The 13,813-nt window shown below is 46.7% G+C and overlaps 1 protein-coding gene across 5 annotated transcripts in view; it reads right to left on the reverse strand.

Annotated features, from left to right (window-relative positions):
- Calx (sodium/calcium exchanger 3) overlaps positions 1-13,813 on the reverse strand; it is a 322,106-nt gene that overhangs the window by 147,306 nt on the left and 160,987 nt on the right. For all 5 annotated transcript variants that reach the window (XM_075699210.1, XM_075699207.1, XM_075699211.1 and 2 more), the window contains one exon: positions 3,455-3,510. The gene's annotated coding sequence lies outside the window, so the exon portion shown is untranslated. The remainder of the gene's footprint in view (positions 1-3,454; positions 3,511-13,813) is intronic.

The following is a 13,813-nucleotide window of genomic DNA, read 5'->3' on the forward strand; positions in this document are numbered from 1 at the left end:
ATCCGCGCTTCCCTCCTATTAGTACACCACATGGCACGCATCCGTCCATTCCGCTCGTCATTCTCGTATACCACGTACGACTCCCCCCTCCCCCCCTCCCCCCTCGTCCTCCCTTCTCCTCGTCAGCCTATTCGGAGAGCCGTCGCAAATAACATGGTTCTCATATGTGGGTCAAGGTCCCCAAGGCAGCGGCAGAACGTCGATGATCGAAGGCAGCCACGGCTTTCGTTACACGGTTCGGGCTTCATGCCGTGAAACAAACCCACGGGCCGCGGAATCGACAGGCAGCGCCTGCAGCACGGAGGCTTCGCGGTGCATGCCGCAGTATAGGATTCCAATGGTCGTGCAAAGAAGTGAAGCAATGGAGATGGAAAGAATAAAAGAAACAAAGAAAAACAAAGAATAAAGAAAGGAAATGAAAAAGAGAGAAAAGGCAAATAGAGAAGGGAAGGAAGTAAGGAGGAAAGAAGAACAAAGAAGGGTACAACTCATGTAAACAATCAGCCATATCATTCAATTGTGCTTCAACACAAAGCCTGTAGAACGCAAAGAAGAAGTTTTTTTGCGAGGGCAAGCAGTACGCGTTGACTTTCTCCTGTATTCGTTCAGCTTTCATAATGCTTTATCTCTGCTTTCTTTAACTGACGTGGCTAAATAAAGAGGCCGTGACAAGAGGAAATGGTACTCGCTACTGGTCGTTACACGAGAAACGCGGAATTATGAGTGACAAATTACGGGAGTCTCCTAGCGAAAATTCTTTGTTGAGGTTCTAAAGATTTCCTGTTGAGTTTTCATAGCCTTCAGCGTTACATCCTCAGAAAAGCTATAGAATCACATCCGCAGGACTCTTAAGGTGCCGTAAGCGCCACAACTTTTCAAAAGCGCGAGATGTCAGAGTATAGAAAGAAACACATCTTTAAAGGGACACTAAAGTGAGAAATGATTTCTTCTGCATCAGTAAATTACCGTTCTACAGCACCAAAAACATCACTCCTACAACGATAAAACGTTTGGTAAGCCAGAAAAAGCGCAAGGACGAAATACGGGTGGCGACGCCTACTTAAGTTCCCGCGCATAGGAGCTGTGACGTCTTGGACTTTGGTGGCATCTTCTAGGGCCTACTAATTATATCTAGCGGTACAGGTTGACTACACTGTGTTCCAAAGGAACCAAATATTAAGCATGGCAAGTTTCGGGAACTTTTATTCAGCCAGCGCGGCCCAAATGCGAAAACATACTGTGGAAACCCTGACGTCACGCTGACGTACAGGCGCTGAGGTTTCGGCGCGAAATACAAATACTAATACTTTGACATGCATTTTCTCATCTAATAACAAAACTATTTTTTTAATGACTGCTGTAGCGTTCTCAAACTATGCTTCATTAGTCTAAACTGATTTACTGTGTCGCTTTAGTGTCCCTTTAAGTGTCATCAACACTAAAAATACATTAACACAGGATCTCACAAAACAAATACAAGCACCTCTATACTGTGAAAAGAAATAGAAATACAACGAACAATGTCACTTTCCTGGAACCGGAACATTACATTCACTTTCTGTTTTATTATACGCTCACCATCCATATAGCGCCTTGTGCGCGGTTGCGTGTCTTAAACATGATTTTTGATACTGAAAGAAAGTCACGTGTGCACACGTCATAAATATGATACATTAACGATAAACACTAGATTAACATATGCTGGCACACGGCCCTCTCGTAAATCTGCCAGCATTTATTGGCTGCAGACACCTCCTTACAAAAGGAGTAAAACGAAGGCAAAAGTTCCTTTTCGAATTTCATACCTGAACAACGCTACCGGCGACGTTCGCATGAAGTCACCGGTTTCGTGGTATATTCGCGTTTGCGCGCTCCTTTTACAACCTGAACGATGCCAGCTTGAACATTTGTTTACACTCAGTGCCATTGTACCGCATATTTATTCCACCTAGTAGTTATCTGTTTCCTTCCTGTCCCTTCATCTCTCTATGCTCCCTTTCCCCTACACCCCTTCTGGCGTAGTAAACCGGACGATCGATCATATGGTTGACCTGGGCCTTCTATTTCCTTGTTTTTCTTTGTCGATTTTCTTTGAGGATTTATTAACCACTCACGCGAGGAATCCTTAAGCAGAAATACGCATTTGCGAATTTAGCGTCTGTTTTCAGGATTACGAGAGAGGCCTATGACAACTCTCTCTGTCTATAATTGCATATAATTGCACGTTTGTAATATTGAAACTGAAAGCGACACTACCGCATTCATTGACGCTTAAGCACGGAATTACTCTTACAGGTGTGTCGCAGAGCCCAAAGTTTCGCCGTTACCGGTTGAAAAGGGGGATCAAAACGGTCGAGAGTTCACACGCCAGTCTCTCTCTCTCTCTAAAGGAGACACACACGCAGAGAGAGAGAGAGAGAAAGAATACTTCCGCAAGCGACGACCGAGTCAAAGAAATGTCTCGCAATCGAAACTTGGTGCGGTCGTCGCAACTCGGTGCCTTTCTTGAGGCGGAATTTGTTCTCAAACTTCCGCTTTCCGATTGAGCAAGTACTGCATCTTGCTGTGGCGAACCGCAAACGGATGGCCACAGCAAGACTTTTACGTGAACGGCGGCGTAACTCCCAACTTCGAGAACTCCTTCCCCGAGACCCAATTTTCTTATTCACCTTGTTTTTTTTGTGTTTTTTTACTAAGGCAGGCGTCGAATTCCACATTCGGAGCTCGTCGCATCGTTAACGAAGCAAAAACTGCCCGAAAGTGTCACATGTAATTGAAAATAGTACCGCAAAGACCGGTGTGCAAGGAGCCTTCGTGTTGAATTCGAAATGACAATTCTAAAAACAAAAACCAAAGGGCCGCGACAAGTGCAGTGCGCCTACTAACCATTCATTGGCATTCGCTCTTGCCAGTAATATTAGCGTAAGACTCATTCGTGAATACGAGCCCCTGTATGGATACATACCCTGCGATATATATATATGCAAAATTCACAGTAGTAGGCATTTGTAGACACACCAAAGTGAGTGCTCCAATCTTAAAACATTTTCATGCTCGTGCACAAAAGAAGCGTGGGGGCCCTGACGCGTGGAAATTAATTGGCATTTGCCTATAACACGTTGCGTACACATTATTATAGTATCTTTTATTACGACTGCCAAAGCTTGCATTTAATTTTGACGCAGCTGCTCAATGGTGATGCATTTTTTCTTCGGTTTGGTAACGAAGTCGCTCTGTCAATTCCACTTCTGCCGCAGCCTGCTCCAGATTGTGCTAATTTATAAGTGAAGAAACAAATAAAATAAACTTCACACGTCGTGCCTACATTCCGCAGTGGGCATGTCCGGCGACGCGAAACAATCATTTTCGACGGTTCACTGCTTCCCAGGCAACTACGGCTAATGGTGCCGGTACAGAAATGTGAATGAAAGCGGAACGTCATCAGGTCACTCACCCCGGGTGCACAGCTCATCTCCAGGTTGACCTCCACGCCATCTTCCTTGCACAAACCTTGATCGCAAAGGAAAAAAAAGAGATCAGGAATTCAGTAATTAGAATGACCCGAAAAGCAAGCAGTGGCTTTATATATATATATATATATATATATATATATATATATATAAATATATATATATATATATATATATATATATATATAATATTTGGGGTTTTACGTGCCAAAACCACTTTCTGATTATGAGGCACGCCGTAGTGGAGGACTCCGGAAATTTTGACCACCTGGGGTTCTTTAACGTGCACCTAAATCTAAGCACACGGGTGTTTTCGCATTTCGCCCCCATCGATATGTGGCCGCCGTGGCCGGGATTCGATCCCGCGACCTCTTGCTCAGCAGCCCAACACGATAGCCACTGAGCAATATATATATATATATATATATATATATATATATATATATATATATATATATATATATATATATATAATGTACGCACGGTGATGGCATAGTAAAGTTTCAGGTTTCGTTTATACTGATGGGATAATGGAGCCATTGTCGTAAAAGAAAGCTTAAAATTCATTATGCCAACGGTTTCGAGAGCGGGTAGTTCAAAAGTTTCGTCAGGGCAGTTTAAATGTTTGTACAACTGAAACTTTCAAACTGCCCTGACGAAGACAGTTTCACTCTCGAAACTGTTGGCACAGAAATGTTTCTAAGTTTCCGTTCACGACAATGTCTGCATTGCGCCACCATTCCTTCAAATAATTATTTCTTTTTTCTTTTTCTTTTTTCTGGCGTCATATCTGCAGCACGTATTCGCTAAACACTTGGTGTTCTGGTGCACTACGTAGAAACATGCGGCGGCCAGTCGGAAGAACGAACACGACGAAATGTTACGAAAAAAAAAAAAAAGAAATGTCCTTGGTGGATTGGGCTCCGCGTTTTCGGTTATGTTAATCGAAACAGTACAGGTCTTGCGCTCGGCCGTCGACATTAATAAAAGTGGTGGAGATGCTCGCAGAGGCAAGACGGAGAAGGCTGCAGGCGACAGTGTCATTTCCGAACGTCCTTCAAGCGCGACATTCAAGGCAGTGCTTGAGACAGTAACGCGAGCAGAAGGCGACATGACAAGGCTTTCTTGTTTTGTTTTGTTTTTATTCGCACATGTAAGAAGGGGCCCGCCTGCGTGCGATCACAGACTAACCAAAACCGAACGAAATAAGCATAGCTGCGACGGCGGTGCGTTCACATTTCCGAGGCTGTCCTCTCCACTTAGTATACCACTCTGCGACGGTCCATTGAAATGTGCCTTTGAACATTGCTTTTTATGGCGTCTTCTGGGAGCGCTTGAAAGTCATTATGGCTGTCTCTGCATCTCAGAGCTGATAGGATCGCTTGCTCGACCGACGTTCGAGCACAGTACGGGACACGGACGAGTACGCTTGCTCGCCCGTATGCATTTTTGAGCCCGAAACTTGTTATATACAGGATGTCCCAGCCGTCGTGCACCAAGATTTAAAAATATGCAAATGCCACGCAGCTTGACAGAACCAAGGCATTATTGTTTGGCGCCGCTTGGAGATACGCAGATTATTATTTTTTTGCATTGCGCCTAATTCCATAAGTAGTCTTAATTAATTAATCGGCTTCTCAAATATTATATTTAGATGAAAAGTGTCATTGAGAAAATTGTAGGGCAACATGAAAAACTCGCGACACACCTTCTTTCTGTTGCTCAATATGTGCTCCACAAGTGTTTTCCCGAGCGTGAAAGAAGCCCGCGAATAGACACGCAAAGTGCTACGAGCGGCCAGTCTCGCGGTAATCTCGCAATAGTAGATTGTAATACTAAGATACTAGATACTAGGTATTAGATCTCAATACTAAGGCTAATTACGCAATTCGACGGAATGCAAAAAAAAAAAAGAATCTATCTCCAAGCAAAGGCAGAACGACATTACCTTGGTTTTATCTAACTACGTAGCATTTTGCAACCCTGTATATTACAACACCAACAGGATAGAACGGTCTTGAACCAACTTTAACTATTAATTATACTTTATGGTTTTAACGCGTCACAGCCCAATTTGGTTACGAGGAACACCGTATCGGGACTCAGTTTTGGCCACCGAGGGGTGGGGGGGGGGGAGGGCAGTTCGTTAACGGGTCCCCGATGCTCGGTACACACGAGCGCTTTTTTTTTTTTTTTTTGCATTTCGCCACCAGCGAAACGCGGCCAGCGCGGTTGGGATCGAACCTGCGACCTCGAGCTTAGCAGCGCAACGCCATAGTCAGTAGGCTAGACGGGTGTCAATGACCTTTCTGACTTTTCGCGCTTGTAAAATACAGAGTTTGCTGGTTAGCCCTGTAATCCCGGAACACAGTTTCCCCATCAAGAAATGTTAAAACGACTTATGGACCTGTATCTTTGGCCATGGAAGATAGATTCTTAGAAAAAAAACGAAAACAATTAAGTAATTTTTGACCTATAACGCAGTAGTTTAGTAATTACTATTTAGTAACCGGTTTGTCAAACTATCCACAATTGAAAACTCACCCGGGAGTATTAGCAAGGCTACTATAACAAGGCCCTGCGTCACGTTTCCCGTGCTTCAGCGAGGATTGTGAGTTATGAAAACAATGGAGGATATAGGATACGTTGTGTGGTGCAGGGTTAAAAGGGGTATCATACGGAAGCGCAATAACCTTTCCGAGAACGAAAGGCATTTGTATTGCTCCGAGGATAAAAAAAACAACAACAACCGTGTTGCCCATCCGTGCCTGCCTTCTTGACAGTGTGTCTCTCGCGCAAGCCCCAGCATCAACCAGCACCAACTTAGCCTACACTTTCGGCTCTTCCGCTACGCATAGCGTCATCGACGTGAAGGAGCGCTCACTCCACGTCGTCAGCTGTGTTGCGTCGCATCACTACGAAAATATGACAGCGCTGCAGCCGTGACACAATAAACTGTCACGCGATAACATCGGCCAGTGATTCAAGCGCTGCCACATCCGTAAGCCTACCGGGTAGAGCTGAAGCGACGCTGGCGTTTAGGGGTAGGTATCTCGGCCGCCAAGACGACGCGTTGCTGCTCTTCGCGGGGAGACCCGTTCGACTTCGGCGCCGAGACGAAACCGCGTCGGTAGTGGCACGCAGTGCACTGGGAACCATGGTGCAGACCATGGTGTTGCTTGGATAGCGATGACGATGAGAGTTGTAAAGGCGTGAACCAAAATCAGCCTTGTGCGTATCGGACACACACACACACACAAAGTTGTTGCCGGTTAGCTGAAATTATACGGGTAGATCAGTGTGCTAACGCTTTCATACTACGTGCATTGATTTGTAAGCCAGCCGAATCCGTTGGACGGAATTGCACCGATGCAACGCCTCGCGGAGGGCACATTGAACATTTTCGAGTTTCTTCTCAGATGGCGAAGAAAAGAACAATGACGTAACTGACAAAGAAGAAGGGAACGAAGGTTGATCGGTAATTGGTTAGACTGATTTAATTATTTGTACGACTAACTTTGCCCTAATGCGTACATCAGATGAGGTTTTTTTTCATCCCCTCCTCCGTTTTATCGCCGCCTCTTGGCCAACAGCCCGTAGTGGGTGCGCGCCATCGTATAGGGAGCACGTAAGCAAGCTAGGTGCACATTGTAATCAATCCATTGTGGCCAATCCCCTTCGTGCGTAAGAGCCATGCTTGAAACAATAACAACAACAACGACGACGACGACGACGACGACAACAACGACAAGAGGTGACCATTGTAGATAAAAAGATTGCCATTATCGACGTTGGGTTAGCGGAAGCATAGCCGTCAATGTTTGTGGCTTGAAACGTAAGAGGCTCGCGATTAATTTTATTTCGTGAAAACACGCGAATGTCCTGGATGCGCAGATCAAAAGCGAGCAACACAAATAATATATATATGCGCAACCCAACTTCCTATAACAAAACCTCACGAAGAAATTAAAACTAAATTTTAACGTTAGCGCCACAAAGATTGGCAAAAACAAATGAGGTCCACCGCACTTGCTGAGCGAGGCTATCTATTCGAGGCGAAGCTTCCTTGAAGTTGTTCACTAAATGCCATGAAACTGAATGGCACCTGGAAAAGTGTCTCTATCCTTTTACTATAAACAGGTAATCTTGTGCGATGTTTGTTTATGCATCGCACAGGTGACGACTTTAGTACCGAGCGATATTTATTTGTGTTTATGCGATGCTACTTGACGCACATTTCAATCGTCTCAAATCGCTAGTTGGCACAAGGGAATGCGACATCGATATTACAAAAGCCAGTTTCCCACAAGCAGCCGTGTTATTTACTAACTGAACCAAGTGAAACGGGAGATATGCTTATTACACCCTTATGACATTTTAAACAGTTAATAAACAAACCAAATCCAACAAGCTAACATTTCTCGCCTATAATATCTTGTTCTTCCCAAATTTGCACCATATATTTTTGGTCTGCTTTGTATTGCTTCACTGTATAGCGTGTTCAAGAATAGTATCTACCTGTTTTAATCTTTTTTTGTTCACTGATGAGATCATTACTCTGTCGCTGCAGGTTCAATAAGCGAGACCAAGGATTCCTTGAAACCATTCAGCAACGGAATTTCTCGTTGGCTCCTTTCACAATGTGTAACTGTTGCTAAAAACAAATAAAATGAATGAATGCGAAACTATCTCTAGCCTCAACAGCATGAAACTTTGTGTCCGAAAGGGAGTGTAGCACTCGCCGGCCAGAGAGACCACACGCACAGCGTGGCTTCTTGAAACAAAGAACGCCTTATAGCAGTCCCGTGCGTGCACTGTTTTCTGATTCGTTACGAACCACTTAAACATTATGGCGCCATCTATGGAGCTACAATAGCGTTGTAAAGAAGCAAGAAGCCCAGCGCAAAGTGGGGTGAATCGGCAAACGAAGCTATCGCCTTAAGAAAAGAATACAAGGTATTGGCAAGTCAACTCTTGTGTGGATGATATTAACCTCCCTTCGGTCACGATTAGTTTGTAGCGTTTGTTTGAAATGTAAAGTTAATACGAAAAAGAGAAATCAAAACGGACAAAAAGGGAACTCGCCCAAATATGGGAAGTCGAACCCGCACCACCCGCATTACGCGTGCACGGTGCCCGCCGTGGTTGCTCAGTGACTATGGTGTTGGGCTGCCTGAGCACGAGATCGCGGGATCGAATCCCGGCCACGGCGGCCGCATTTCGATGGGGGCGAAATGCGAAAACACCCGTGTGCTTAGATTTAGGTGCACGTTAAAGAACTCCAGGTGGTCAAAATTTCCGGTGTCCTCCACTACGGCGTGCCTCATAATCAGAAAGTGGTTTTGGCACGTAAAACCCCAAATATTATTATTATTATTACTGACCGAGCTACCCAAGTGGACCTTCCATTGCCCGCTTTCTTGTGTATTTGTGCGTGTGCATACAAGATTAGCCTGTTACCCAGCGTCATTCGCCGCCATAGCAGCGGGCGTGGATCATCCTTTCAATTGCATGCGTCACTTAGTGCGTAATCTTAAAAGCAGGCATCTGGCCAATAAAAAAAATACCTCGTATGCTACCTCTATCGATCATGGCCGTCAATGACAAGGTCCTCGCTAAGCAATGAGCGAGGATATATGGTTTCATTGACTGCTTGCTTCATGCGGTTGTGACTAACAAAAGAAATTATACAGGTGATAAGCAAACTTTCGGAATCAGCGTGGAAAGAAACTTCTGGAACGTTTTTCTGCAGTGTAGTGATTAGGTGCGTGCCCGGTAAATCTGCAGGACACGGAACACCCCTCCCCCTCCCCCCCCCCCCCCCGGTATTGACGCGACCACGATCACCGCGCCATCACCGGGATCACCCCCAATTTACTATCTCCAGCAGCAGCCCAACTTGCTCAGCAAGAAACAGACAGGGTACATGGACGTGTCTAAACCCCGGAAAAGAACGCATACGAAGATTCGATTTAATTGAGGTACTTATGCGTTAGAAAGCGCACATTTGTAGCTTCACTGTTCAATAGGTGGTGTCCAAATCCACGCCACAGCGACAGCTTTCTCAGGATAACGGAAGGAGATCTCGAAGGCTATGCTCTTGATGGCTGCACACGTCACAGCCGCCACGTTTTAGAAACCACCTATTCCGGAGAGAACAGAGGCGGCCGCATGCACGTCTTCTTAGGTAGTGCAGAGAGGGCTACACATAATACAATTCGTTATATATGAGTGCTGTCCTGTGTGCGACCCATTCCACTAGACAGCAGCAGCAGCTGCTGCAGCCACGGTCAGCAAAGTACCGGTAGGGTTCGCAGAAGAACGTTACGCCTTAAAAAAAATTGAGCCTCCGGTGTGGTTCGTCCGATCCTCCTCGCCCATTGCTATTACGTCATCCGACTGACATCACATCGCTCACACAGCTGTCATCTTCCCCGTAGGCGTGTTCTCGCCTCTATCCGCGCCTGCGTCCCTCTTGTGTCCGCGCCGCTTCGTGCAGCCACGTTTCTTTGTCAGCCGTTAGGCCTCGCCGAGAGCCGCGTCTGCTACCCTACGTCAACAAAGGAAATGGGATGGGGAGGACAAGCAATCGCTGCTTCTCTAGACACTACATTCGCAAGCAGCAAACACCGATTTATTGTTTACCTTGCGGCGTCCGCCCGGGCGACAGCCATGTCGTGCCTCTTCCTCGCTGTTTTCCTTTCTGTTTTGTCCCTCGCGCGCATTTCTGTCCCTTACGTGCGCTTCCTTCTTTCACCTCCGCAGACCTCTCTCAAGCACTCGAGTGTCTCTTAAGCACGACTGTCTGAAGCCTCTGCGCTTCAATTCTGTGTGCTGCGCGCTCTGGAGCACCGCGTGTGTCTGTGACGTCCTCTGAGCGCATCCTTCCATTTCTCGTCGTTTCCACCCAGAGGAGTGCGCAAGGCCTGTCGCTAGGAAAACCTCTCCAAATTTCATTAAAGATGGATTACATGGATAGAGAGAAAATAGCGTTGAGAGAACTATTCACAAAGAAGTTCTTACGCAAAACATTTTCTTAATACCAAGTGCCAGACAATCGTAACTTAGGCTCGCGCATTCGTATACCGACGATGGCCAGCCAGCGACAAACATCTCTGACGAACGAAAAGCTTTGCGAATCCTGGACCCGGATAACACGTGCCCGAACAGGCGAGCCGATCGCACTGTCAGCGGCTTCGCGAGAAACTAACGGATGCGAAGACGCGTTGCACAGTTCTAACAAGACGCACGCGAAGAAAAACAACGCCACAAACCCAAAACGGCGAGCAACACCTATGCGCGATCTTGCTTTTTTTTTATTATTTTTCTCGTGTGGTCCTATAGTAGAACTGTTCAGCGCGTCTTCGCATCCGTGATCGAGAACCAGCTAGCCCGAGCGCAGCCATAAACCAAGCAGTCAGCATGGCCTCGGAAGCCAGGTCAGTCAACCGGGCCCGGTCGTCGCTCCATTAACTCATAAAGGGTAGCAGTTTCAATTGCGTATGCACACGACACCTCGGTTTGTTAGCTCTTGTCATCTCTTTACGGTAAACCATTAAAAGCGGCCGGAGCGAGTCAGAAAGGCGAATCACTGCGGTCGGAAAGCTGCAACCCTCCTGGTCGGTAATGAAGTTGCGCAGACTCGCAAACCAAGCGGAACTAAAGGGGGGGGGGGAACAAACGAAAAATAAACAATAGAGTAACACTAACTACCAAGCAAAAATACCAAGCGCCCACCCTAACGCTAGGGTAACTGAATAAAACATGACTGAAAAGCAGGAAACAGCCTGTGAATAAGATATGTTGCACAACAGGGGCGCTAGACATCTCAACAAAAACGGATGCGAAGAAAAAACTACCGAAGTGCGTGCGCAGAATTGAGTGAAGGCGCTAAGACGCAAATGAAAAAGCTCGTTGCTAATTGATTAGCACGAGCGAGGGGTGTCCGGGAGGGCAGCTAAATAATGCCGCTGGGTGTTTCTGCACTTTTTCCTCGTTATCTTTTTTTCGGCATTAGTGCACGTGTTTGCTTTTCTTCGCTGCCAGCTGTACTGTTTCTTTCTTGACCGGTTTTGAGTTTAGCAATGTTTATCGCGAGGCGTTGAGAAATCGCGGACGCCTTTCGTTGCGAGAGTCACATTCGCGCACTGACGTTATATGGCACAGCAACCACGCCGGGAACGCATTAGATAATTAGTTAACGGTGGAAGCAGTCGTGTGCGCTGCGCACCGTGGACAGGCGCGCCCAACCGGGAAAGAATTTCGGCTTAGAAGCATGGCCTCCGAAATCAGGTGGCGCGAACTCGGAGGCCACGTTGGAATGTGCGTCATCTCCGAAGGTGGTCATCTGCAGAGGACGTGGATAAACGAGATGCCGAGGTGCGTAGAAATTGACACTGTCCAGGACGGCGGGCAGGGAAAGCATTCCTTAGAAGCTGAGCTGTCCTTGCGAACCATATACCGGACTTTGCTGACCGTGACTACTGCTTCGGTGCTGCTAATGTCTTGGCGACTAGTTTACACGCAGGAGTGCACACACGTGACACATTGACTTATGCGTATAGCTCCGTCTGTATTACCGTCTGCAGATGTGCCGAGTGCTGGGCTTCGTTCTCCTTGCGAAATTACGCAGCGAAACATACAAACTGTACCTAAGTACACTCGCCGCAACAAGTGTAGGAATTTTGGTGCATCGTTCCTTTAATGAAGCGATGCTTTTTCGCGCCTTCATTGCCGGGCTTTGACCCCTCTGTTCGGTCGGCTTCTCGCCGCGTGAAGTTGGTCGGTCCTTCGGATAGTAAAACCGGGCGGATCCCGAAAGATGGCGCGATCAACAGTGGGCGCGCCGATCTCCGAGGAAGCGTAATCCGCTTGTTGCGTGGAAAACGTGGCTCGTACGATGAGGGTTGAGGACCGCGTCCTGCTGACCTGCCGGGCAGCTAGGCGTGTATTTTCCGAGCTGAAAAAAAGAAAAAAACGCGTTTCGGCAGATGCACAGTTTTACGGAATTTAATCACTCGCTTAACGAAGGCTTCGATTCACGTACGCGTGTCTTCCGAAAGATGTGCGTTGGATTCGCATAACAATCGGTCGGATTTTTCGGGCCCGAAGTTCCGAACCTCGCTGACCAAGCTTCTTCAAACTCGACTCGACAGAGTCCGCGAGAAAGCTTCGATTTTCCGCTGCAGTTGCTTCAGTCAGTCACTAGGGGGTCTTTAGAGGGTGGGCTGAGGTGGAATTTTCCCTAGGAGGAGCCTCGGTGACGGGGCCGCAGTCCCGGGGTGTGTCTACAGTGACCCGGTACTCCGCGGCCACAGCCTATACGCATTCTGCCGGGGTGTCAGCGACACGGCATCGTGTGAGATGGAGTCGAGCCGGTGTTGGTAAAATGCTTGTTTGCGCTAGTCCAAATAACCAACCCTGCGTCTTCGGGTTAAGTATGCACTGATCAAAGGGACTCGGTGCCTTCGGGTTCATTTCGAAGTGATTTGGTTAAAGATCCTTCTGTCCCCTTTGTAAGTAAACAAAAGGAATAGGATCGGTTGTGCGATTACCTGGTTTTAGGCCGGGGATGTTAATCAGGCATACGGCGTAGCGCAGCGCGGGCGAGCTAGTTAGGTCTTTCGTTAAGTGAGGCGCCCTCACGCTAAAGTAATTCCAGACGATGTCTGTTGATATCTGGAGCTGTTTGGTAGCACTCGCGCATGGTTTTTTAGGGATTTGCCCTACTCGCATAAGCTTGCACGTGCGCTTAGAGTCCGTAAATATGACTACATGGGCCGCTTTTACAGGCGGTAGGCCCAGTGCGTTTTGATTGGTGACATGGGCACTCTGTGTGGAGGCCGATAGGAATACGCAGGATAAGTGTACGAAGCAGAATAGATAAATACGCGGTAGATGCGTGGAATAAATGAGTGCCTGAATGTTTGCATAAGTGCAAGATATGGGGTCACAGCGACGGGTCGTTGTTGTAAGTTTGATGGGGCCTACATCCGCATTGAAAGACAATACGCGAGATTGGCAGAAACACTAAAAGGAAGTATGCACGTCAAAGGCAAAAAGTAAAAATTTACAGAACACACAGTTCAAACACTAGCATACAAACTAACTGATTGTGTTCTTGAATACATACCGCTTGGATCAAATGGATCAATGACCAAGACACTATGGTCAAGATAAAGTAAAGAAATAAACAGCCTGAAGGACAGCAAGGCAACGAAGTATTGTAGAAAAAATGAATTCGCCATAGGTAACACACACATGTTATTATATTGAAACAAAGTAAGAAAAAAATAACCCGACAAAGTATACATGAGGAAAGCAAGCCTAAGAAATATAATCTG

The sequence above is a fragment of the Dermacentor variabilis genome, chromosome 7, assembly GCF_050947875.1.
Source record: "Dermacentor variabilis isolate Ectoservices chromosome 7, ASM5094787v1, whole genome shotgun sequence".
In the NCBI taxonomy this organism is placed as follows: Eukaryota; Metazoa; Arthropoda; class Arachnida; order Ixodida; family Ixodidae; genus Dermacentor; species Dermacentor variabilis.